The sequence below is a fragment of the Stegostoma tigrinum genome, chromosome 1 (genome assembly GCF_030684315.1).
Source record: "Stegostoma tigrinum isolate sSteTig4 chromosome 1, sSteTig4.hap1, whole genome shotgun sequence".
Classification (NCBI taxonomy): Eukaryota; Metazoa; Chordata; class Chondrichthyes; order Orectolobiformes; family Stegostomatidae; genus Stegostoma; species Stegostoma tigrinum.
Genome location: NC_081354.1, coordinates 44,849,009 through 44,863,526, shown reverse-complemented (window position 1 = coordinate 44,863,526; position 14,518 = coordinate 44,849,009). Strand labels below are relative to the sequence as shown.

The window sequence follows — 14,518 nt, the reverse complement described above, 5'->3', positions numbered from 1 at the left end:
AATTACTTTAGTAAATACCCAGCCAAAATGACATTTTCAGCAGGATCAGTACACCAATGTAATGAAAAGATGGCAATATCCATTCAGATGTGCACGTGAACATCTACTTGATGTGGGAAGTCATCTTGGGGCCTGGGATGTGGGTGAGGGAGGTGGTGTGGGGGCAAGTGTAGCACTTCCTACGGTTGCAGGGGCAGGTGCCGTGTGTGGTGGGGTTGGAGAGGACTGTGGAGCGGACAAGGGACTCCCGGAGAGAGGGGTCTTTCCAGAAGATAGACAAGGATGGAGATGGAAAAATGTCTGTGGTGGGGTCGGATTGTAGATGGCGGAAGTGTCAGAGGATGATGCGTTCTACCCAGAGGTTGGTGGGGTGGTATGTGAGGGCGAGGGGGATTTTTTCTGGCAGATATTGCGGGGACAGAGTGTGAGGGATGCATTGCGGGAAATATGGGAGACACAGTCGAGGGCGTTCCCGACCATTGCAGGGTGGGCCGGATGTTGCGGTCCTTGAAGAATGAGGACATTTGAGACGTATGGGAGTGGAATGTCTCATCCTGGGAGCAGATGTGGCGGAGACGAAGGAATTGGGAATAAGGGATGGGACTTTTGCAGGATGGGGGATGGCAGGAGGTGTATTCTAGGTAGCTGTGGGAGTCGGTTGGCTTGAAATGGATATCAGTTTCTAGGTGGTTGCCTGAAATGGAGACACTGAGGTCCAGGAAGGGGAGGGATGTTTTGGAGATGGTCCAGGTGAACTTAAGGTTGGGGTGGAAGGTGTTGGCGAAGTGGCTGAGGGGGTAGGTCATTCTGGGGAGGGCGGACAGGTCAAGGAGGCAGGATGATGTTCGGAGGTAGCCCTCCCTTGACCTCTTCATCTCCAACTGCCATCGAGACATCAACCGCCTCAAACTCTCCACCCCTTTCACCCACTCCAACCTCTCCCCTGCAGAACGTGCAGACCTCTGCTCCAATCCCAACCTCACCATCAAACCCACAGACAAGGGAGGAGGAGTTGTAGTATAGTGCACTGACCTTTACATTGCTGAGGCCAGACATCAGCTCTGCGACACCTCCTCCTACCACCCCTTGGATAATAACCCCACCCCCGAGCACAAAACTATCATCTCTCAAACCAGCCACAACCACATCACCTCAGGTGACCTCCCAACCACAGCCTCCAACCTCATTGTTCCCCAAACCCGCACCGCCCGCTTCTATCTCCTTCCCAAAATCCGCACCACCCGTTTGCCCTGGTCAACCTATTGTGTCCGCCTACTCCTGCCCCACCGAACTCATCTCCACCTATCTGGACTCCATTTTCTCCCCCTTGGTCCAGGAACTCCCTACCAATGTCCGTGACACCACCCACACCCTCCACCTCCTCCAGAACTTCCAACTCCCCGATCCCCAACACCTCACTTTTATCAAGGACATCCAGTCCCTATACACCTGCATTTTCCATGCAGATGGCCTTAAAGGCCCTCCGCTTCTTCCTGTCCCACAGGCCCAATCAGTCCTCCTCCACCGACACCCTCATCCACCTAGCTGAACTCATCCTCACACTCAACAAATTCTCTTTCGATTCCTCCCACTTCCTACAGACAAAGGGGGTGGTCATGGGTACCCACATGGGATCAAGCTATGCCTGCATGTTTGTAGGTTATGTGAAACAATCCGTCTTCCGTACCTACACTGGCCCTAAACCCCACCTCTTCCTCTGTTACATTGACGACTGTATCAGCTCCGCCTCATGCTCCCAACAGGAGCTTGAACAGTTTATCCACTTCACCAACACCTTCCACCCGAACCTCAAGTTCACCTGGACCATCTCCAACACATCCCTCCCCTTCCTGGACCTCTCTGTCTCCATCTCAGGCAACCACCTAGAAATCAACATCCATTTCAAGATCACCGACTCCCAAAGCTACCTAGAATACACCTCCTGCCATCCACCTTCCTGCAAAAATTCCATCCCTTATTCCGAATTCCTTCGCCACCGCCGCATCTGCTCCCAGGGTGAGACATTCCACTCCTGTACACCTCAGATGTCGTTGTTCTTCAAGGACAGCAACATCCCCTGCCCCCTGCAGTGGTCGAGAACACCCTCGGCCGTGTCTCCTGCATTTCCCGCAATGCATCCCTCACACCCTGTCCCTGCAATAACTGCCAAAAAAAATCCTCCTCACCCTCACATACCACCCCACCAACCTCTGGGTACAATGCATCAACCTCCAACACTGCCGCCATCTACGATCCGACCCTACCACGAAAGACATTTTTCCATCCCCACCCTTGTCTGCCTTCTGGAAAGACCATTCTCTCCAGGGGTCCCTTGTCCGCTACACACTCCCCTCCAACACCAACACACCCAGCACTTTCCCCCGCAATCGCAGGAAGTGCTACATTTGCCCCCACACCTCTTCCCTCACCCACATCCCAGGCCCCAAGATGAATTTCCACATCAAGTAGATGTTCACTTGCACATCTGCCAGTGTGGTATACTGCATCCGCTGTATCTGTTGTGGCTTCCTTTACTCCGGGGAAACCAAGTGGAGGCTTGGGGGCCGCTTTGCAGAACACCTACACTAGGTTCGCAACAAACAACTGCAACTCCCAGTCACAAACCATTTCAACTCCCCCTCACATTCCTTAGATGGCATGTCCATCCTGGACCTCCTGCAATGCCACACTGATGCCACCTGAAGGTTGCAGGAACAGCAACTCATATTCCGCTTGGGAACCCTGCAGTCCAATGGTATCAATGTGGATTTCACAAGCTTCAAAATCTCCCCTCACCCCCACTGCTTCCCAAAATGACCCCAGCTCATCCCTGCCTCCCTAACATGTTCTTCCTCTCGCCTATCCCCTCCTCCCACCTCAAGCAACAGCTCTATTTCCTATCTCCTAACTTTACAAGTGTGAGGTGATGCACTTTGGTAGGAGTAACCGGAAGGCAAAGTGCAGGGCTAATGGTAAGATTCTTAGCAGTGTAGATGAGCAGAGAGATCTCGGTGTCCATGTACACAGATCCTTGAAAGTTGCCACCCAGGTTGACAGGGCTGTTAAGAAGGCATACAGTGTTTTCGCTTTTATTAATAGAGGGATCGAGTTCCGGAACCAAGAGGTTATGGTGAAGCTGTACAAAACTCTGGTGCGGCCGCACTTGGAGTATTGTGTACAGTTCTGGTCACCGCATTATAAGAAGCATGTGGAAGCTTTGGAAAGGGTGCAGAGGAGATTTACTAGGATGTTGCCTGGAATGGAGGCAAGGTCTTACGAGGAAAGGCTGAGGGACTTGAGGCTGTTTTCATTAGAGAGAAGAAGGTTGAGAGGTGACTTAATTGAAACATATAAAATAATCAGAGGGTTAGATAGGGTGGATAGGGAGAGCCTTTTTCCTAAGATGGTGATGGCGAGCACGAGGGGGCATAGCTTTAAATTGAGGGGTTAAAGATATAGGACAGATGTCAGAGGTAGTTTCTTTACTCAGAGAGTAGTAAGGGAATGGAACGCTTTGCCTGCAACGGTAGTAGATTCGCCAACTTTAGGTACATTTAAGTTGTCATTGGGCAAGCATATGGACTTACATGGAATGGTATAGGTTAGATGGGCTTGAGATCGGTATGACAGGTCGACACCAAATCGAGGGCCGAAGGGCCTATACTGTGCTGTAATGTTCTATGTTCTATGTTCATCCCGCCCCATTGACCTGTCCATCCTACCCGGACTGACCTATCCCCTCCCTACCTCCCCACCTCTACTCACCTGTACTGGCTCCATCCCCACCCCTTTAACTTGTCTGTCTCCTCTCCACCTATCTTCTCCTCTATCCACCTTGAACCCACCTCCCCCTCTCTCCCTATTTATTACAGAACCCCCTCCTCATCCCCCTTTTCTGGTGAAGCGTCTAGGCCCAAAACGTCAGCTTTTGTGCTCCTAAGATGATGCTTGGCCTGCTGTGTTCATCCAGCTCCACACTTCATTATCATTAAACCATGGTTCTGATGCAATCACATCAAGGTGAATTGATTGTTAATATCACTAAGTTTTCTCTATTTGATCCGAATCTTCATCAATAAGATTTATCATCTTAAGCCACAAATTCCACAACCTCACAATGACTCACCTCCCTCTCCTGTACATCTGAGAAAGAATTAAATCGATTTCAATTTTGACATCATTGGCCCTGAAATGACATATTGCCTATACTTTAATCTAACATTCAGACCTCCTACTTACCTCAAGTGAGTACCCCCTCTGACTCAGCTCACCTACTTTTGACAGCCTGTTCCATTGCCTTTCCTTGTTTGAGGCTTGGCTATTGCAGTGCACTTTAGTCGGCCTCCTATCTTCATAAACTTAAAATCATGTCATAGAATCATGCAGTCATAGAGCTGTACAGCATGCTGACCAGATATCCTAAGTTAATCTAGTCCCATTTTCCAGCATTTGGCCCATATCCCTCTAAGCTCTTTCCATTCACGTACCTATCCAGATGCCTTTTAAAAGTTGTAACTGTACCAGCCTCCATTGCTTCTGCTGACAGCTCATTCCATATACGCACGGTCCCTCTGTGCAAAAAAGTTGCCCCTTAGGTCCCTTTTATATCTTTCCCCAGCACACTAAACCTATGCCCCCAGTTTTGAACGTGCTCACCCTGGGGAAAAGACCTTGCCTATTTACCCTATCCATGCCCCTCATGCTTTTGTAAAACTCTACAACGTCACCCCTCAGTCTCCAATACTCCAAGCAAAATAGCCCCAGCCTATTCGGTCACTCCCTATAGCTCAAACCCAGGCAACATTCTCATAAATCTTTTCTGAACCCTTTCTAGTTTCACACGATCCTTCCTATAGGAGATGGACCAAAATTGCATGCAATATTCCAAAAGTGGCCGAAACAATGTCCTGCGCAGCTGCAACATGATTTCCCAACTACTAGGCTTAAAGCACTTACCATTAAAAGTGAGCATACCAAACATCTTCGTCACTATCCCATCTACCTGTGACTCAGCTTTCAAAATACTATGTCCGCTTCACCACCAATTGTAGTGTCATCCGCAAACCTACTAACCCTGCCTCCTATGTTAACATCCAAAACATTTATATAAGCGACAGAAAGTAATGGACTCGGCGCCAATCCTTGAGGCATACCATTGGTCACAGGCCTCCAATCTGAAAAACAGCCCTCCACCACCATTGTCTGTGTCATACCTTTGACCCAGTTCTGTATCTAAATAGCTAGTTCTCTCTGTGTTCTGTATGATCTAACTTTGTTAACCAGTCTACCATGAAGATCCTTGTTGAATGCCTTACTAAAATCCATGTAGATCACATCCACCACTCTGCCCTCACCAATCCTCTTCATTACATCTTCAAATAACTCAATTCAGTTAGTGGGACACGATTTCCCACACACAGCCATGTTGACTATCTTTAATCAGTCCTTGCCTTTCTAAATACAAGTAAATCCTGTCCCTCAGGGTTCCTTCCAACAACTTGCCCACCATCGATGTCAGACTCACTGGCCTGTAGTTCCCTGGTTTTTCCTTACCACCCTTCTTAGGTAGTGGTGCAACTGTGGATTTATTCACCTTTATGCGTTTTAAGCCATCCAGCACCTCATCCTCTGATATGGACATTTTTCAAGATATTCATGTTTATTTCCTCAAGTTCTCTAGCTTCAACATCCTTCTGCACAAGAAACACAATATGTAAAATACTCATTTATTATCTACCCCATCTCCCTTTTATAAAAGGGTGGTGTGGACTTGTTGGGCCGAAGGGCCTGTTTCCACAATGTAGGGAATCTAATCTAATCTAATCTAATTTAATCCTGTGGCTCCACATATAGGCAGCCTTGCTGATCTTTAATGGGCCTATTCTTGCCCTAGTTACCATTTTGTCCTTAATGTAGTGGTAGAATCCACTTGGATTCTTCTGAACCCTATCAACCAAAGCTGTCTCATGTCCCCTTTTTGCTGTCCTGACTTCCCTCTTAAGTATACTTCAACCTCCTTTATACTATTTAAGAAATCACTCAATCCCCGCTATTTATGCCTGATGTATGCCTCCTTCTTTTTCTTGACCCAAACCTCAATTTCTCTAGTCATCCAATATTCCCTACACCTACCAGCCTTGCCTTGTTGTCACTCTAGCCAAATCCCATTCACCCATCATCCTGATGTTTGCTGAACTACATTGGTTCCCAAGTAAACAATGCCTCCATTTCTAAATTTTCATCCTAGGTTGTGAAGCCTTCCAAGGCCCTATACCTCCCCTTCTTCTTAAACATTCCAACCCTCTCAAATACAACCCTATGTACATTTCCATTTCTGACCTTGCAAGCATCCTTGATTCTAATTGCTCCACCAAAGATATTTCACCTTGTATCAAATATTTTCTGATAACACTTCCTAACTAAATTAAGTATAAGATATAAATGCATATCCTTTTGAATAATGGGGAAACAAAACACATTTTGTCAAGGGTAGACATACTAGGAACTGCAGATGCTGGAGAATCTGAGATAACAAGGTGTAGTGCTGGATGAACACAGCAAACCAAGCAGCTTCAGAGGAGCAGGAAGGCTAATGTTTTGGACCTAGACCCTTCTGCAAAAAAGGATTAGTCATTTTGTCAAGGCTTTTCTTCTTGCAAACCTTGCTTCCAGCTTCTCTGCAGCATTTTTGTCACAATAATATTTAATGGCTAAGATAAAGAAACGCAAATGTGTATCAAATATATGCACTGAATGCTGAATGAAGATCTAGATCAAAATTGCTTTGTTTGACAAACAGAATTAAGAATGGAACGAACAAGGGGAATGCTGAAGAAACTCTGGTAGCATCTATGGAGAGAGATAGGGAGTTAAAGTTTTGAGTCTGGTATGATTCTTCAGCTTTTGCAGACTCTTCTTCAGAATTTAAAGTGACATCATTCTCTCCTTCATCCATTAGCCAGTCAATAATAACAAAGTAAGCCTTTGGTATATTTTGAATTTAGTCTGTCTACTTCATTGGTTATTGCAAAAAGAACAGTGGCGCATTTTTCAAAAACAAGATAAAGAACCAAGTTATTTTAGGAATCATTTTGCTCATTTTTGTTTCAATGTTTCCTTTTGTTTTTAATTCTCCCCTCCTGGTATTCCCTGCCTGAAAGGCTGCACAGGCGATCAATGACAACCTACCTCTGGAGATGCCCATCAGGATCTGAATGACAAAAGCTCCAGGCAATTCCTATCAATTTTCTGTTCCTTCTTCGCGTACTGGATAGAACCGATTCATTTAAACAGGATATATTCTTCGTGACGGCTGGGCTGACGTTGGGGACTTAAATGAGAGGAATCATGGGATCCAGACACTTCCTAAAGCGAATACTGTCATATTTACAAGGGAATGCATTTATTTGCCTCTTTGAAGCGAGCAATCTGTGCATTTTCAAAACGATTTTGGTTGTTCAGCGAGGTCAGAGAAACAATTATTTTGTAACTTGGTCATTCAAAACAAATATATAGCTTTGCAATATTTAAACAAATTATTTGGCCATCCGAGGTTGTAAAATAGATAATGTTAAAGAAAGGTATTGATTTTATCTTTTGATTTATTAATTTCCTTTCATACTTATCTGTATTGTGTAATATTTTGTCGCTATGCTAACCACGGACACATTTACCGCGCACCGTTTCTGTTCGCAGAATGCGAACATCAACTTATAATTTTAACCAAATCGTCTTGTTGGACAATTACGTGTGTTTTTATGAAAAAATGCTTTTTGTTAAGACACAGAACATGGACAAATATGGAAGCAAAGCATTTGTTTATATTTTCCTGTGAACATTCAGTTTTGCAGGCAAACAGTAGTGCTTTATTTTATTTCCCCTCGAACTCATCATTATCCGGCGCTCCACGGTAATGCAGATGAATGATCGCAGGCAATTTGCTATCGTGCTTTTCTGATAAACAACCGCGAAAATCATACAGTTTGTGCATCAATTATTTATTGTAAATCTGCGACGCTCCGGTAATAATCTAAACACATGCTTCAACATCAACAGAAAATAAAAGATGTGAATTCGAATACGCTGTGCAATTTCCTAATTATTTTGGCCGTCTTTACATGAAGTGAGATAGATGGGGAAACCGTACATTTTAGCGGATAATAGCGACACTAAGTCAGTGAAACAGCGCAAGTAGGACTGTCCCAAATGAACGAACAAACTGGGAAATTAACCATGCGGCGCTGATGACGTGCTTCTTTACACAAATATGTCAAGTTTTAAAGATCACTTCATACGTTGTTTGCAAAAACCCAAAGTAAGAGTAGGATTACCTGCGATACGAAGCTGGGTAGTCAACTGCTGATTGTCTTTATCGCCATTTCCTTGCATATGCGAGGCACCGTGATAAATCTTACCTTTTTCCTGGAGTTTCCCAGCTTCAAACTGTGAGCTTGGGAATTTGGCTTGGTCGCTGGTCTCGGGAGGATGATCTTGTTCTCGGCTTGAGCTATTTGCCACAGGAAATACTGTTGTCATTTATTGTTTTTCATTGTCCCCTTTCGTTTAATTCACTCCAGCTCTTATTTCTTTGCACTCGCCCTCCATTTGGAGTCCCAACCACGTCCTGTTTTGTAATGTCTGTACTCTACAGAAGCTGTGCAGTAGCCCAATCTCCCCTGGTTGTCGCGCCGACCCTCGAATAAAGAACAAGAGGCTGGAGATACAGCGCATTCAAGAGATTTCCCTGTTATTGGTTGCTGATTTCGGAGCTGTAGTTTCCTTGCTGTCCAGACTTTCACAGAGCATTCTGGCCACTTGATTTCGTTTAACGAGACGGGGATATCTAGGGACACCTCACCATAAGAAGATGTCACAAATCCTTATACTCAGCTTTTGATGTGCCGTCGCGTGATAGCATTTTGAAGCTTCGCTTTTGACAAGAGTAATGATTCTCATTCATTCGAATCCATTGCGAGTGAAGCTGCCAGTGATATCAGAGCGTTTCCTGCAGGCGGCACTAACATACCAGGAGGCAGGAGACACTGGCCTCTCGACTGCCGGCAGTAAATGCTGCGAAATCAAAGGGGGCTCTCGCCTTTGGGGGCGGTGCGAGGGAGTGGGGGGCTCTTTCGTAATCAGCACTTGTATGTATTTTCCCAGTTTGACACTATTCCTTTGCGTTTGCAATGTCGACCACCCCTCTGACTGCAGTCCCTCAACCACCCATCTTACTCACTCCCATCCCGAATACTGACCTCTCCTTTATGATTTGACAGAAGCTGATCGCCAAGGTCCCGCCTCCACAATAAGAAATAAGGAGAGCAACTCGCGATGAATTATGAAAGAGCAGTGTGCAACGGCAAAGACCACGTTCACTTCTGTCTCTCCGTGTTGTAGGTGGGTTTTATTCGTTTTTCTTCAACTCGGCTTTCTAGTTGGCTATTGCTCGGCTATTAAGATAACATAAATTGGATTGTAGAGAGTTTGATTCCCCGCGCAATAGCAGAAAGCTTTTCAATAGCTATGACTGGCTTTATAGGAGAGGAAATAACTCGATATGAGTAACAAAAAAGTAAAACTGGCGATTGAGACATACTAACTCATATTGGGGTCTGGTAATCCCAAAATAGAGCTCCACTATGCCCAAAATGTTCATTTCCAAGTGAGATTTTTTTTCTTGCGGTTGCCGTTTTCCGTTCAGGAATGGGATTTCAGACTTTCTCCTTAATGTGCTGTCAGCCGAAGGAGCGTGAAAGCGGTCACTTGGTTAAAGGCAACTTCCTTATCTGACTGGACCTTACGCTTCTATCGAGAAAAAAAATGTGTAACGTTTCCAATTCTGTAAGACACGGACCAATTTTTAGAGTGGACAGTTGAAATGTTACTTCCTACGTTTCAGGAGGAATATTTCTTTAAAGTAAATCGTTGAATGTATGTTTGTCCCTCTAAACCGTTATCAAGTTTGCTTGAATTTCGTTTTAGACGCATTGTTTATTTGAATGGAATGATAGCAATGAGTTTCCCAGGACGGGATCATTCAAAAGGTAGAATGTTTGCAAAATGTTTTGAATTGTTGTGTCGACACAACCTTAAACGCTTTCTGTTTGGTTTCATGATTTTTTGCGCCATTGCAGGGACCTTCTAATGGAAAGGAATGTCGATGTTCTCTGGAGTGTAGCCTCCGGCGCTTATCGCCGGACTTCAGCAGTGCTCGCAAATGGATTAGACTCAACTCTGGGTATTCGGTTTTGGTGTCTGGTGGTTCACACAGTAATGCTGTCCCCGTTAGCACTCTCTCTATTACTCGAGTGTTTTATCAGGTATTCAAAGAGGAAGAAAAATAACAATGTGTGAAAGATATAAGTGATGGCTTTGGCAGAGAGAAGAGCTCCGAGCTGGAGCCCCAAATAAGGGAAGGAAATGCGCCAGCGATAGTGAGAAAGCTTGAACGAAGCATAAGGGATAGAAGAGACTAAGCGACAAGACATGAGCTATTTTTAAGGAGAAAGACGACAGGGAGAGCTAGGGCGAGCCGAAAGGCGAATGAGCCAGAGAGAACGAAATGGAAGTCAAACAGGTAAACTCTGTGTGTATACCTGTGTGTTGGAGAGATAGAGATCAACGGGGATAAGATCAAACGGTATCTGCTATCGGAGAAGAGTGAGGGAGGTGGGATGATAATGGAGAGAGATAACTTAATATGACTGGAGCTCTCTCAGTCATCCTGATATTATTAGGGAATGATACTGCAGCGACACATTTCCGCGGTCAGCCAACGAAAATGCTAATAACAGCGTTTCATTTCTATGTATATGATTCATGAGCTGGCGTTCTGTCTGCTTCAAACTAAAGTGACCATCAGCGGACCTGGAGATTTAATTAGTAAAAATCGAAACAAAACTAAATCAAACCAAAGCAATAAAACAGCAAACCAGGAATTTAATGTAGCAGCAAAAAAATGGCCAGCCTTTAAAATAATACGCTTGGCACCTTCGTTTCTCTACGTTTCTCTATTTTTAGAAAAGCTGCTTAAATATTCAACATCTCCACAATGTTGGGGATTGTAAATTTCTAATTTATATCGGGTCCCAATTCGCAATAAATATAAAAATGACGTGAAATCAAAAGTGCCCGAAAAGTTCAAATTAGAGACAATTCTCTTGCAAACTTATTTTAATATTTAATCTTGATCGTGATCATGAGCTACTCCTTGGAAAGTGCTGTTGATTTTCTGTTCTCATTGTGCTGCTCAACAATATGCTTCCTCTGCTCTCTCCCTTCCTCGACTTTAATTTTATTCCTTCGTTACCATTCACAAGCTGTTACATGCTTCTTTTTGCGATCTTCACCTGCTTCTCGATTTCAGAATCACATCTTGACTCCCTCTTGCCCGCTCCAATGCTTCGTTACAGTAGTACTTTTGCACTTTTTTTAAAAAAAGAGTTGGCATCTTGAATCACCATCACACTGTGGACAGTTATCTATCTTTCATACACAAAGTCTTCATTATTTGATGATTAGATATGGTAACAACTGTATTCTGAAGAGCTGTGTAATTTACTCTTAAGTAGCCCAATACCATCCAAGGCAAAGCAACCTGCTTAACTTCAACCTGATATACCACCTTCAACATTCACTCCCTTCCTCACCACACACTGTGACATCGATGTACCATTTACCTATATTCTGCAGTAACTCAAAAAGTTTCCTTCAACAGCTCCTTCCAAAACTCATAACCTCTACCAACTAGAAGGATAAGGGCAGCAAATACAAGGGAATACCACAATCTTCAAGTTTCCCTTCAAACCACACACTGTCTGATAAAACTATATCATCATTTCTTCACTTTGGTTGGGCCAAAATCTTGGAATTCCCTTCCTGATAGAACCATATGCGCATCCACCTCCTATTCATCTGCAGTAGTTCAAGAACACAGTTCATTACCACTTGCAAAGATGGTCAAAAATGTTAGGTAAGCTATTGCAGACCATGCTGTGAATGAATTCTAAAAAAAGTGCTCTACTTCTGTTTGACTTTGAGAATGAATTCCAGAATTGGAATTCAGTCTGACATATCACCATTTATCAACGTAAATATCCTCATGTTTCAAATGTGCTTTGATAGCTGAAGTAAGTTAATATTTGTGGACGAGTTAACAATGATAATTGTTAACAAGTTAGCATTACATCTTGTAAAAATATTTGTAAGTATTAAACATTCAAGTGATTCATATTAAAAGACAAGCTGAAGCACAGAGATTTAAATACTTGGAAGACTTTTCGAGGATTTAGATGAGGAGATCAGCCCCACTGAATTTTCTGTTCATTAAAATAAAACAGAAATCCAATCAAAAATGTTTTGCTGACTACATTCAACTAAATATAAGATTTTCTGATGAAGAATATTTCCAGTTTTCATAAGCCTTGAAAATGTGAGAGTTAATTTGACCAGGTTCTTTTTAAAATCTAAAATCAGATTTAATCTTCAAAGGAGAGTTACAATTTTTTTTTATTCATTCATGGGATATGGGCATCTCTGGCTGGACCAGAACTTATTGCCCACCCCTAATTGCCTGGAGGGCAGTTAAGGGTCCTGAGTCAGATATAGGCCAGATGAGGTAAGAATGGCAGATTTTCTTCCCTAAAGGGATATTAGTGAACCATATGGGTTTTTTTTCCAGACAACTGGTAATTGTTTCATGGACCATTAAACTCTTATTTCCAGACTACTATTTATTTAAGTACAAACATTTGCCATGTTGGGGTTGAACCCAGGTGTCCAGAACACAACCTGGGTCCCTGGATTAATAGCCTAACAATAATACCATTAGGCCATTTGCTACTACCTAAATTGTATACATTTTATTGAAAGAAATCTCAATGATTTCAGCAACAAGCATGCTTAGATGAATTCTTAATTTTATTTTTTAAAGAAAAGGATGCAACAATTGTAAACTTTGGCTTCTGATGCAGTTAAAATTCTCTCTTAAAAGCCCACCTTGCATTATTTACAGTGGAATCAGAAAATAAGCACATAAAAAAGCAGATGTGAGAGACTTTAGGCTTGTGCTTGGTTGCAGATCTTGTTTTGTCAGTGATTGGGGAGGATTTCTTCTCAGTTCCAGTTTTTCTATATATTCCAGAATGTTTGGGCTATTTTAAGGTTTAAAAATACCAGGCAAGACAAAACACAGGTGCAGACAAGAAATTGAGTTGAAAGTATGAGGAAAGTGCCACATGTATTACTCAAATGATAGTAGCAGGTATTGTAGGAATATGGAATCATACGGCACAGTACCCTTTGGCACATCAAGTCTGTACTGCGAAAAATATGCCATCGACAAGAATCCCACTTTCCTTCACTAGGCCCATTACCTCAAATATTATGACACTTCAAGTGCTCAGCCAAGTACTTTTTCAAAGTTAGGCCGTTACCCACCACATCTACCCTCCCAGGCAGGGTATTCCAGATCTTACCATCCTCTGGGTGAAAAAGTTTTTTTTAAATCCCTTCTGAATCTCCTGCCAATTACTTTAAAATTATACCCCTTGTTATTTGACTCTTTGACTTGGGGAGCAGACACTTTCTATTTACTCTGTCTGTGGCCCTCATAATTGTATGCATCTCAATCAAGTAGGCCTCAACCTTCTCTGCACTGAAGAAAACAACCTAAAACTTACTAAGCATCTCTTTGTTGCTGGAGATCACCATCCCAGGCAAAATCCTAGTGCATATCCATTGCATCCCTCTAGTGCAATGCATCCTTTCTATAGTGGTGACCAGAACTGTACTCAGTACTCCAGTTAGGGCTGGTAATTCCTACCTTTTGGACCGTTGTTCAAATGGGGTAATGTATAAAGAATGTCTTAGAGTCATAGTGTTCTATAGCGTGGAGACAGACTCTTCAGCCCAAAAGGGTCTATGTGGACCAAAATGCCCGTTTACACTAACCCTATTTCCCTGCACATGGCCCATCACCTCATCACCTCAGATGACCTCCCACCCACAGCCTCCAACCTCATTGTCCCACAACCCTGCACCGCCCACTTCTATCTCCTTCCCAAAATCCACAAACCTGACTGTCCTGGTCAACCAGTCTTCACCTGACACTGCCCCACCCAACTTATCTCCACCTATCTCGACTCCATTTTCTTTCTCCCCCTTGGTCCAGGAATGGCCTATCTACATCCGTGACACCACCCACGCCCTCCAGTCCTCCAAAATTTCCAATTTCCCGGTCCCCTAACCTCATCTTTACCATGGACGTCCAGTCCCTGCACACCTGCATTCCCCATGCAGTTGGCCTAAAGGAACCCTGCTTCTTCCTGTCTCCCAGGCCTGATCAGAGCCCCTCCACTGACACTTTCATCTGATTAGCCGAGCTTGTCCTCACCCTCAACAACTTCTCTTTCAATTCTTTGCACTTCCTACAGACAAAGTGGGTGACCATGGGTACCTGCATGGACCCAAGCTATGCCTGCCTCTTTGTAGGTTACGTAGAGCAATCCGTCTTTCTTAG

General features: G+C 43.8%; 2 protein-coding genes across 2 annotated transcripts in view; one reads left to right on the top strand and one right to left on the bottom strand.

The window, feature by feature from the left end:
* The window catches only part of LOC125458575 (neuropeptide Y receptor type 5-like), a 29,619-nt gene extending 20,244 nt beyond the window's left edge, over positions 1 to 9,375 (bottom strand). Inside the window, exons 1-2 of the mRNA XM_059645036.1 lie at positions 8,331 to 9,375; positions 7,189 to 7,377 (exon numbers count right to left, since the gene is read on the bottom strand). The gene's annotated coding sequence lies outside the window, so the exon portion shown is untranslated. The remainder of the gene's footprint in view (positions 1 to 7,188; positions 7,378 to 8,330) is intronic.
* The window catches only part of npy1r (neuropeptide Y receptor Y1), a 40,054-nt gene continuing 33,984 nt past the window's right edge, over positions 8,449 to 14,518 (top strand). The window contains exons 1-2 of the mRNA XM_048543991.1: positions 8,449 to 8,941; positions 9,276 to 9,396. The gene's annotated coding sequence lies outside the window, so the exon portion shown is untranslated. The remainder of the gene's footprint in view (positions 8,942 to 9,275; positions 9,397 to 14,518) is intronic.